This window comes from Taudactylus pleione, unplaced genomic scaffold, assembly GCF_031769625.1.
Source record: "Taudactylus pleione unplaced genomic scaffold, aTauple2 ptg000938l, whole genome shotgun sequence".
NCBI lineage: Eukaryota > Metazoa > Chordata > Amphibia > Anura > Myobatrachidae > Taudactylus > Taudactylus pleione.
This window is the reverse complement of record NW_028285339.1, coordinates 382,027-394,757: the sequence shown is the minus strand read 5'-3', so window position 1 is coordinate 394,757 and position 12,731 is coordinate 382,027. Positions and strand designations below refer to the sequence as shown.

Sequence of the window (12,731 nt, the reverse complement as noted above, 5' to 3'; positions counted from 1 at the left end):
CTAATTAATAGTAGGCCCATATTCGATTAGCCCTACTTATCGAGGCATTCTTTTCGGGTCTCCTGAGACCCGAAAACAATCCCCGTTAACTGTGCAGTTATCGAGTATTAACTGGCAGTTAACGCACAGGTCCATGAACTTATCACAGATCCTGTGCGTTACCGCCCGATAAACCGTGTGAACGAATGTGATTAACAATGTTATCGGGCAAATGTAGGAAGCCATCTCTTATTATTACCAGCTGTAATTTATGACGGGTTATTGAATTGCCCCTTAGGTGGAAGTGAATGCGATTCTGAGGAAAAAAAAAAAAAGAACAGACTGTAGCATCCAGTGGAATAAACAAAAATTCTATGAAAAAAAATCAGCAAGGCAGACTCATTGTTAGCTAGACAGCTCAAAGCCAAGAGGGCTTTGTTGGCCAACCCAGGTATCAGATCTTATAGAAACCATGATCTATGAACTTAGATCAATAAATGCTACCATTCGGGGATATTATAACACCGGATATAATATGCATCTGGTCATACTTCTGTTATCTCTGCTAGTCAGCATTTATTTTGATGAAATGGGTGCTGCCTAAATTGAGTTGCACTCACCAGGCCCCGATGGCTTTCCGATGTATTATTATAAGACATTTTCCCAGAACTGACCCTGTGGCTGACGGTCATTTAATTACATCCTACATGGTGGATTCAGAGTAGACCAGGCAGGATTTATTCTTGTGCGTTAGGCGCTGAAGTATTCCAGATGCACTGTGAAACTTATCTTTCACCACAATAAGTTTTAAACCTCAGTCATCCTAGCACTTAATGCTGATAAGGCTTTTGATGGGCTCTCTGGCCTTTTATGTTTCAAACATTAAAAAAAAAAGAGGGTTCCAGGACATTTTTTTTAAAGCCATCCATGCCTTGTATCATTTTCAATCAGCAGTCATGGGGGGATGTAGTTGGCATCCCGGCATGTGGGATCCTTTTAATATATGCTTTATGTATTGAAGTTCTAGCAGCTAAAATCTGCGGCTGATTGGATATGGAGGTGGTCCAGGTGGGTTTGAGCCTCTACAAGGTCTCACTTTTTGCAGACAATTATCAAACCATTACCAACTCTTTGGTAGTCCTCCCTAATTTGTTTAGAATTTTGCACTCTTAAGGTTGTTTTTGGTTATAAAATTAATCATTCAAAATTAGACGCAATTGCCCTTCATCTCTCCAAAGAACTATAAAAGTTTGATGCTAAACTTTCAGTTACGTTAATTGGGAGTCCAAAACACTATGACCAGATTTTTAAAGCTTACTTCTCCCCGCTCTTGGCCTAAACAGATTCTTGGTACCTGCTTTGTAATAATTTTATCTGAAATGGTAAGACTACTTAATTGGAGCTGACTTGCTAAATCTTCAACCTCAGGGGCCTGGGGCTTCCTCTTTTTACAAAGTACTACCATGCAGTACTACAATATAGCCACTTCCTTTCTTGGAATGTTGCCCAGGGTTTTATATATGGGTGCATAATTAGGATGTATGGCCTTTTCACTCATCCCTCTACTGTGTCTCCTATTTAGCAGCTCCCACTATTGCCTATTGCAGTGTTTCCCAACTTCATTGCTCGAAAACCCTTAACAGTGCATGTTCTAAAGATGTAATCAGTATCACAAGTGAATTAATTAGCTCCACCTCTGGATCTGTTAAAATGTGTCAGCCAGTAATGATTACACATGTGCACTAACTAGGAGATCTGCAAAACATGCACTGTTAGGGCTATTTCACACACGCTGGTTTTCAAAGTTGGCAAAAATCCAGGCATTTTTATTCCTGTGGTTATTTTCCTTTCACACAAACGGTTTTGCGCCATGTGTGTGCTTTTTTTCCCCCCAATCTTTAACATTTAAACTGGGTTACAGTAGCCGTATATTTCAGTGGATATTCCCGGCTGTAACACGGCGACCATGCCGTGTCCGTGCAGTCTGAAAGGACTCATCTACTCGGGGGTGTCTTGAGAGGAGGGGGCCGTGTGCACTCCCCGTGCAGGACTCCCACCTCTCTCCCTGGTGGCCGGCAGCCGACTGACATGGCTGGCCAGCCACCGGAGCCTTAATAGTGAGTGCCCGTAGTCTATTGCGCATCGGCCATTTTCTGGTGTTCTGAGCAGCGCTGACACCCGACGCGGGACCATGGACGAGTTTAAAATAATATGGGTGCAGGGTGTGCGGTGTGGGGCCCCCCTGGACCCGGGGGCCCATGTGCCCCGCACACACTGCACCCATTATAGATACTCCACTGCATCTACTTACATACTGTATTAAAATTACTACACAGCAAAAAAAAAAAAAAAAAAAGACAGGTTTTTTGCCGGCCAGTGAAAACCGGCATGTGTGATATAGGCCTTAGAGGTCCCCGAGGACTGGAATTGGGAAACACTGCCATATGGGGTTTAGGCTAAGTATTCCCTCTACATGGGTCCTTGCTGGCATAACATGGATTTGGCACATTACTGATTATTTCTGATGTCTGCAAAAAGTATAACCTCTCTCAGACTTTTCAATTCTTGCAATTGAGGGGGTTCATAGTCTATACTAGGTCCTCTAAGCTTCGGCATCTCTTTCTCCCTTTGAAGTAAAATAAGAGTTATGGTATAACATACCTTTGTTAACTCTTTTTCTTTGAGGTCCATGGGGTCCACAGACATTACGTTGGGGTATGAATCCTGGTCACCAAACAGTTAACACAAACGAGCTCTCTGCTCCCAGGATGCACCGGGTTTCCTCCTCATATACCCCACCTCCTGCCTCAGGTAGCCAGTTCGTTACCAAGCTTAAGCAGGCAGAGACAAACAAAGGGTAAGAAAGACGAAACCCATAACTCATGAGTCCAGACTCTCAAGAGGAGAAACTACGGAAACCTCCCCCAGAACTACAGGTGCGTCTGGGTGGGTGTCCTGTGGACCCCATGGACCTCGAAGAAAGTGTTAACAAAAGGTATGTTATACCATAACTTATTTTCTTCTTCGGGGTCCATGGGGTCCACAGCCATTACGCTGGGGATATCCCAAAGCACTAAACCTACGGGCGGGGATGCTCCTGACTCTCGGAAGAGAGGAGAACCCTACGCCCGAAGGAGGCATCCTGAGAGGCAAAAGTGTCAAAGGCATAACAATTGACAAAGGTGTGGACGGAAGACCATGTGGCTGCCCTGCAGAAGTATTCAGCAGAGGCACCCCAGCAGGCCGCCCACGAATGCCCCACTGACCGTGTGGATGTACCTTTACTGAGTCTGGCACCACCAGACTAGTCTGACCTGAGGAATCGTCATATGAATCCATCTGACCAGCGTCCGCTTATCGGCTGGCCAGTCTTATGACTGTCATACAGTACAAAAAGGAACCTACTTCCTCATGCTGTTGGCGCGATCCACATAATTATGTAGTGCACGGCCAACATCCAAGGAAAGTCTCACCTACCGAGGCTTGTAGTCTGAAAGCTGGGACCACAATCTCACAATCTCTACATTCATATAGAACCAGAATACCACTCTTGGAAGGTATTCCACCCTAGTATGAAGTACTGCTCTCTCCCGATGACTTAGTAAAACGGGAAAGCGGGAAGAAAGTGCTGCTAGATCAGAGACGCTCCAGTCTGACGAGAAGCACATACTCGAGAAATCTAACCCCCTAGGGCCACATTTTCTCAGTTCACCCCAGAGAACATACAAAGTTTTAATAACTGCAGCCAGAAGTAAGTTTCTTATCCTCTAAACTACAGAACATCCTTTCTTCAAGGCAGAGGTCTGAAGAACCATGCCGTCCAAGATGGACGAGTCAGGTCTAGATGCAGGAAGGGATCCTGTATCAACAGGTCCGACCTTAGCCGAAGAGGCCACAGAGTGTCCATGGAGTGACTCTGCAGGTTGGCGAACCAGCGTCTGGGTCAAGCAGGGGCCATCAGTATTACTGTTGCATATTCCCATTAACCCTTAGGGGGAGGGATAGCGGGTGAAGCAAATACGCTAGTTTGAAATTCTACTCTACTGCCAGAGCATCCACAAACACTGTGCCCGTACCTGGGGACCCTGTGCTTGTGACTCAAAGCATGAGGTCTACCCATCCATCCACAAGGCTCTGAAATACCTGTGTATGAAGAGCCCACACTCTGGCGCGTATATCCTTCTGGCCTAGGAAGTTCACTTCCAAATTAAGGACTCCTGGTATGAACACAACGGATCTCGCTGGAAAATGACATTCTGCCCCCTGATGGATGAGGCAGTCTACTGCAGTGGTGTTGATAGATTGCACCTAGACCGGCCTGCCCCTTAGTATTTCCTGAGCTTGAAAAGCGCTCCTGAATACTGCCCTTAGTTCCAGGACGTTTTCCCTGGCCAGGCAAATAACAGCTCCTGACAGAGAAAGACTGCCCTGAAACCGGCTTCCAATCTCCTATCAGTGGAACATTTAAAGGCGAATGCCAATGGTACTGGAAAGGGATATAAGGCCTCAACCTTTCTGGTAATATGGATTTTCCTGCCCGGAGAAAACTCCCTACTATGGTCTCCCATCCAAGTACTAACTGGCCTCAATGCTGCCTAGCCATCAAGAACAATCTTGGGCATGTCCAGTATGGTCTGGCTGTAGTCAGATTTGGGAGGCTTTCCCAACTTTCTGGCATTAGAACACTGGAGCCTCTCCTTATACCGGCTCCACAAGCATCGCTTTGATCCCTCTGATCAGGGAGGAGACGTACTGTTGTAAGACTGTCTTCCTTTCTTGAGAGTGACTCCTGGGAGGAGACCCGTGCCTAGACACCAGATGATGTACCAGAATCTGAGGGATGGACGGAGCGTGAGACCGACCGCCTTCTGATTCTTTTGGCTGCACTAGCCTAGCTGCTTGCCATAACTGCTGGAAGGCTGCTAAGGACGAAGTCACCTTTTGATCCGAGTGAGCACACAAGTCCCTCCAGGACAGATGCCCAGGAAGCCTAAACATGGTAGGTTGCAGCTGCTGAAGATACCTTAATATCAGGGTTAGCGCAGGAGTCGCCAACCTGTCCACAACCTCCGCTATGATCTGGTAGATTTGACTACTGTGGCGACTCTTTAGAACAGTGACCACCACAACCCATTTATATTAAGTCCGGTGAGGTCACCCCCATCGCCTCTCAATGTGGCCTGGCCCGCGTAAGGGGCCAACGCCATCTGGTCTTTGGCTGCAAAGACCTAGCAGCCTGTAGTAATTGTTGAACGGCTACTAAAGATGATGCCTGCCTCAACCACTGCCTACAGCACCTGGTATTCCCAGGTGGTCTCCCATCAAAGCACCAACCAGGACCAACACGGCATAGCCTCCAAAGTCAGATGAGACTGGGCATGTCCAGTGTGGTATGGCTGTAGGTGAAATGTCCATTCATGATGGAAATAGAGGGCATAACCATAGGGGCTGCTGCTGCAGGTCACACATGCCACCAACTCAGGGGCCCCAGCCATCTGTCTTACCTTTTCATTGGACATACAAGGTTTATCTAATGTCTAGTATTAATGTGGCCATCATTTTACATCCAATGTACTCACGTATCTTTGTAGCAGGTTACATGAGAAACAGCAGTGATAGACTTATGCTGACAAAGCAGCATAATACAGCCAATTCCATAAGTCACATGTAATGCACATGATACATAATTATATATATACACACACACACATATATACATATACACACATACTCACTGTTCATACACACTAAGCTCTCTGGCCAACTACCAAACACCAGGTAGGACCTAGAGCTCTGTATGACCTGATCACCGGAGTGGAGGCATATATACATACATGCAACACAATTTTTAGTTAACTACAAACAGCCGACAAGGCTAAGTAGGACATCAAGCTCTGTATAACCTGGCCATCCACAGAGAGGCACCCAGGCAGATGAACCAAATCTCCTGAGAACATTTGCAAGTAACCTACTACAAGCGTCGGCTTACAGAAAACATACATGTGAAGCACTCTCTAACCCCTAACCACAGTTTAGGGGTTTCTGGAAAATAAAATTAACAGTAGCACATTCATGGCTAACTGACCAGTTTTGCAAAATCTACCTGTAGATTTGCATCAATCGGTACTAAATCCAAGCAACAAAAGTTGGTAGGATTCCAATGTTATGCACTTTCCTGGGAACAAGGTATACTCAGGGATAGCCAACTTACCCCCCCCCCAATCAGTACTGAACTCAGCTTAGTCTTCCTAATTAGGAGAGAGGGGGGGATGGGCAACCCAGCTCTACCAGTATATGTGAATTACAATATAGCCCATATAGCCTACAGCTGGGGCCAATGTAATGTGTTCATCTTCACACATAGTCTTTCAGAAACAAAGGCAGCATAACTCAGCAAAACTTAATGCATTTAAGCAGTCCGTTTGCCATAGGCTCTTAATCAAAAAGCACAGCAGCTTAATAGGATATTTGAGCCTGTTCAACCTGCCCTAAGCAAGGTATATTGGTCCATAATCTGGGAAAAGGAAACCCAAGGGAGTTCCTATCCAGAAGCTGGGAGGTTTGTATACTTAACACAGTAACCACATAATTCAGATAGTATGAAATCCTGTGGGGAAAACCCCCCCAGCACAGGGACCTTAGACGCCTGTCCTTCAGACTCTGAGACATAATAATGACAAGTTGTGAGTACACACATGATTTTGTTTCACCCTAATTACCCACACACCCGTAGGAGAGGGTTAAGGGAAAAGACAGTGATAATTTACAGGGAGCCACAGTTCTTTTTACATAAGAAACAGTATCCATAAAACAAATCACATGTCATACATAAACACTCTGCGAGTAATAGGCATATAAGCTCTCACTACCACAATCAGCCTGAGCTTAGGTAGGATAGAGCCCTGTGAAAACCTGAACCAGCAGTAGGAAAGGTATACAGGGAGACTGCCCAGTGTACTGAAGGAGCAGCATTCAGAGAGCAACTGACATACACTCTGGCTGCCCTATGGAGGCTGGGAGTGGCAACTCACCATCACTGCGCCAGAGGACTGAACTAGTGTGTGGATTGGGGAAGGGGCCGCCAGGGAAGCACACCTCCCCTATGCTGCTTGGACCACTTATCCCAGCGGTCTAATGTAGGAAACAAGCTGTATGCCTCCCGACCACAGCTTAACCTGTAGGAAAAAGGTTAAGGGGAAAGACAGTGATAGTTTACAGGAGTCACAGTTCTTTTTACATAAGAAACAGTATCCACAAAAACAACAATCACATGTCATGCATAAACACTCTGCGAGTCATATGCATATAAGCTCTCACTACCACAATCAGCCTAGGCTTAGGTAGGATAGAGCCCTGTAAAAACCTAGACCAGCAGTAGGCAAGGTATATAGGGAGACTGCCCAACGTCCTCTCTTGTAGTTGCAGCATTCAGAGAGCAACTGACATACACTCTGGTTGCCCTATTTGGAGGCTGGGAAGAGCAATCCACAATCAACTGTGCCAGAGGACTGAACTAGCGTGTGGATTGGGGGAGGGGCAGCCAGGGAAACGTACCTCCCCTATGCTGCTTGGACCTGCCCAGTAAACTGACCTGGCCGCCGCCACCACAAGCCCCGGTTGGTCAGGAACATCAAATCCCGGCAGTCTAGGCTAGGAGAACAAGCCAAATGCCTCCTGACTGCAGCGCGCCTCCGGCCAGTTTCACCACCAGAGGCCGGACCGCCACGTGGTCCCGGTGTCAGCGGCCGCCGCGACCACCTGCTTACCTGCCATCCCCTTGATCCGGTTGCGGTCCAGAAAGCCCCTGCCAAGGCAGCGGTGTGGCGCCGGAGGAGGTAGTTGCAGCGCGTGGCCGGTGCGCCTCCAATCAGGCGCGAGGCTGCTTCCAGGACAGCTCAGACCACCCGCTGATAGCAGTCCCACTGTCTATGTGGTGAACACACCAAACAGGAAGAACTGGCTACCTGAGGCAGGAGGTGGGGTATATGAGGAAACCCAGTGCATCCTGGGAGCAGAGAGCTCGTTTGTGTTAACTGTTTGGTGACCAGGATTCATACCCCAACGTAATGGCTGTGGACCCCATAGAAATTAATTTTTTTCTGCGGGTTGTAGCCCCTCTATATCCCTCCTCTGTCACTAAGTTATAGCCCCTACAGACCGCACCCAGAGTAGTTTGAACTAGCCTGGGAAGACTTGCACATATCGATTAATCAGGAGTGGTCGCTCTTTAGATAGCTAGTTACTACATTTTCCAGAAATACTTTGGGGGAAATATTTTCTAAATTACTTGAGATGGTATTTCGTTCCTTCCAAACTGCTCTAGATGTACCCTGGCTCTTTCAACTTATGTTGGAGACAATGTGGGCATGTTGTCTCCTACTTTCAGATTTGGTGGGAATGCCCCAAGGAAAAAGTTTTCAGCCATAGAAGCTGGAATGGGGGAGACAAGGGTGCAGTTCGCCCCACTCAACATTTGAGAGGTGCCAATTAAAGGCAGAACCCACTGTGTTCCTTCCCAAGTCTGACTCTGAAGTTCTCTGAACCTGCATTGCAGATGCCCAAGTGATCCCTTCCCCCTCTAAGACCCAGATTCACCTCCTATCATCTACTCCGTCTGTCAATGCCTTGTTGGTGGCCAAGTCCCCACCCTCCTCTTCCCTGTCTGACTATTCCCTCTTGTCCCTGTCTAAGACCCAGCCCCCTCACCTGAGTCTCGACCCCTTCTCCAGTCTATCTCGTGTTTAGACACTTTTCCTGTGCCTTGGAGCTCTGCAGGCAGGAACGAGACAGATGCTCCCCTTGAACAGGTAAGTGCCAGTAGTGGTGTAAAATGATTTAATGTTATCAAGGGAGGTAGTATACTTATGCAACGGGGTAGGTTTTTTTTTTTTTTTTGGAGGGGGGGGGGGGGGGGGGGGAGAAGGGTGTTGTATTTTTTAATACTGCCTGTGCTGGAGGTGGTGTATTAATGTATTAACGTGTTTGTGTGGGGGGTATGTGTGTATGAGGGGTTCATTCAAATTGTGCATTATCTGTGCATCATTTATGGTCTCTGCATTATCTGGCATTCACTGAAACTGTGGTCACTGCAATGCTCTCTGTATTATATGGTGTTCACTGCAATGCTCTCTGTATTATATGGTAATCACAACAATGTTACCTGTATTAAATGGTGGTTATTGCGATGTTCACTGCAATATGGCTGAACGCTCAGCTCTCCCCCATGCTGCTGCCTGTATGGTATATATACAGTGCATCCGGAAAGTATTCACAGTGCTTCCCTTTTTTCCACATTTTGTTATGTTACAGCCTTATTCCAAAATGGAAAAAATAAATTTTTGTCCTCAAAATTCTACACATAATACTTTTGCAAATTTAATAAAAAAAAACCAAAAACATAAGAAATCACATGTACATAAGTATTCACAGCCTTTGCCATGAAGCTCAAAATTGAGCTCAGGTGCATCCTGTTTCCACTGATTATCCTTGAGATGTTCCTACAGCTTAATTGGAGTCCACCTGTGGTAAATTCAGTTGATTGTACATGATTTTGAAAGGCATACACCATCTATATAAGGTCCCACACTCCACAGTGCATGTCAGAGCACAAACCATGCATGAAGTCCAATGAATTGTCTGTAGACCTCTGAGACAGGATTGTCTCGAGGCACAAATCTGGGTACAGAAAAATATCTGCTGCTTTGAAGGTTCCAATGAGCACAGTGGCCTCCATCCTCCGTAAATGTAATAAGTTCGGAACCACCAGGACTTTTCCTAGAGTTGGCCGGCCGTCTAAACTGAGCAATCGGGGGAGAAGGGCCCTAGTCAGGGAGGTAACCAAGAACCCGATGGTCACTATCAGAGCTACAGCATTTTGTTGTGGAGAGAGGAGAACCTTCCAGAAGGACAACCATCTCTGCAGCAATCCAACATTTAGGCCTTTATGGTAGAGTGGCCAGATGGAAGCCGCCTGGAGTTTGCCAAAATGCACCTGAAGGACGCTCAGACCATGAGAAACAAAATTCTCTGGTCTGATGAGACAAAGATTGAACTCTTTGCCGTGAATGCCAGGTGTTATGTCTGGAGGAAACCAGGCACCGCTCATCCCAAGGCCATTACCATCCCTACAGTGAAGCATGGTGGTGGCAGAATCATGTTGTGGGGATGTTTTTCAGCGGCAGGAACTGGGAGACTAGTCAGGATAGAGAGAAAGATGAATGCAGCAATGTACAGAGACATCCTGGATGAAAACCTGCTCCAGAGCGCTCTTGACCTCAGACTGGGTAGAGATGGTTCATCTTTCAGGAGGACAATGACCCTAAGCACACAGCCAAGATATCAAAGGAGTGGCTTCAGGACAACTCTGCGAATGTCATTGAGTGGCCCAGCCAGAGCCCAGACTTGAATCCAATTGAACATCACTGAAGAGATCTGAAAATGGCTGTGTACCGACGCTTCCCATCCAACCTGATGAAGCTTGAGAGGTGCTGCAAAGAGGAATGGGCGAAACTGCCCAAAGATAGGTGTGCCAAGCTTGTGGCATCATATTCAAAAAGACTTGAGGCTGTAATTGCTGCCAAAAGGTGCATCAACAAAGTATTGGCCGAAGGCTGTGAATACTTATGTACATGTGATTAGTTTTTTTTTTTATTAAATTTGCAAAAATCTCAAAAACAACTTTTTACATGTTGTCATTATGGGGTATGGTGTGTAGCATTTTGAGGACAAAAAATAATTTATTCCATTTTGGAATAAGGCTGTAACATAAAATGTAGAAAAAGTGAAGCGCTGTGAATACTTTCTGGATGCACTGTATTTGCCATGTTGACCCTTCTTTTTCAAGACCTCTGCAATTCACCCTGGCAATTGACTTCTGGGCCATATACTGACGGATGGCCACACAGTCTTGCCTATTCAAAGCTTGGTATTTGTCATAATTTGTGGGTTTTTGTTTGTCCACCTGCCTCTTGAGGATTGAGCACAAGTTCTCAATGGATTTAAGGTCTGGGGAGTTTCCTTGCCATGGACCCAAAATTTCGATGTGTTGTTCCCTGAGCCATAAGGCAAAAGTGATAATCATGCTGGAAAAGGCATCACCAAACTGTTCTTGCATGGTTGGGAGAAGTTTAGGTACCCATTCTTTATTCATGGCTGTGTTCTTAGGAAAAATTGTGAGCGAGCCCACTCCCTTGGCTGAGAAGCGAACACACACATGAATGGTCTCAGGGTGCTTTACTATTGGCATGAAATAGGTGGTAGCGCTCACCTTTCCTTCTCCAGGACAAGCATTTTGCCAGATGCCTCAAACAATCTGAAATGGGATTCAGAGAAAATAACTTTACCCCAGTCCTCAGCAGACAAATCCCTGTACCTTTTGCAGAATATCAGTCTGTCCCTGATGTTTTTCCTGGAGAGAAGTGGCTTCTTTGCTGCCCTTCTTGACACCAGGCCATCCTCCAAAAGTCTTTGCTTCACTGTGCGTGAAGATGCACTCACACCTACATGCTGCCATTCCTGAACAAGCTCTGCATTGGTGGTGCCCCGATCCCGCAGCTGAATCAAGCTTTAGGAGACAGTCCTGGCGCTTGCTGGACGTTCTTGGACGCCCTGAAGCCTTCTTCACAACTATTGAACCTCTCTCCTTGAAGTTCTTGATGATCTCATAAAATGGTTGATTTAGGTGCAATCTTACTAGCAGCAATATCCTTGCCTATGAAGCCCTTTTTGTGCAAAGCAATGACAGCATGAATTTCCTTGCAAGTAACCACGGTTAACAGAGGAAGAACAATGATTTCAAGCTCCACCCTCCTTTTAAAGCTTCCAGTCTGTTATTCTAACTCAATCCACATGACAAAGTGATCTCCAGCCTTGTCCTCGTCAACTCTCACCTGTGTTAATTAGAGAATCACTGACATGATGTCAGCTGGTAATTTTGTGGCAGGGCCAAAATGCAGTGGAAATGTTTTTGGGATTAAGTTCATTGTCATGGCAAAGAGGGACTTTGCAATTATTTGCAATTCATCTGATCACTCTTCGTAACATTCTGGAGTATATGCAAATTGCCATCATAAAAACTGAAGCAGCAGACTTTCTGAAAACCAATACTTGTCATTCTCAAAACTTTTGGCCATGGCTGTAGAGTGCAACCAAACAGTATGTGTCAGCCTTCACATTTATAAGTAAAAGTGAAGTATAGTAGACCCTGAATACACAGGTATGATAGTGTTATAGTGAGAGGAAAGGGAAAGGCATAGGCTGACAGATTCGAAAATCATAGACAGAGCTAGCAAGTCACATACTATGCAGAAAAACACTAACTGCAAAAGGGCACTACATTCAACTACTGATGCAATGTCTGGTAGGCTATAGTGCTACATAATCTGACTCCTGGGAGAGGTATACAGGGGGATCGGACCCAGCGTTTTCCAGAGAGTTGTGACTGAGCCTGCAGAAAATGGCCGCCGAAGACCTCTGAGGGGGCTGGGTCCGAGGAGAGCAGCTCAGAGCGTCCAGACCGAGGTGGAATGGCGCCTTGAGCTGGGGGAGGGGCTGCTGTAATAGGGAAAGCTGACCTCCCCTGGCTGATTTATGACCATCGGTGAATTCCTGCACCATATGTACCCTGGTGGTCTAGTGGATTACGCGGTCGAGGCTGGTGTTCACTCTCAGCACCTCCGGTCTGTTCCGAGACCAGATGTAAGACTGCCCAGCCGGAGGCTACCGCAAGCGGTACACCGCCTTACCTGGTGTTG

At 46.4% G+C, this 12,731-nt stretch overlaps 1 pseudogene; it reads right to left on the bottom strand.

Annotated features, from left to right (window-relative positions):
- Positions 1-5,264: 5,264 nt before the first annotated feature.
- Positions 5,265-5,383, bottom strand: LOC148473289 (5S ribosomal RNA; annotated as a pseudogene).
- Between the last annotated feature and the right edge of the window lie 7,348 nt (positions 5,384-12,731).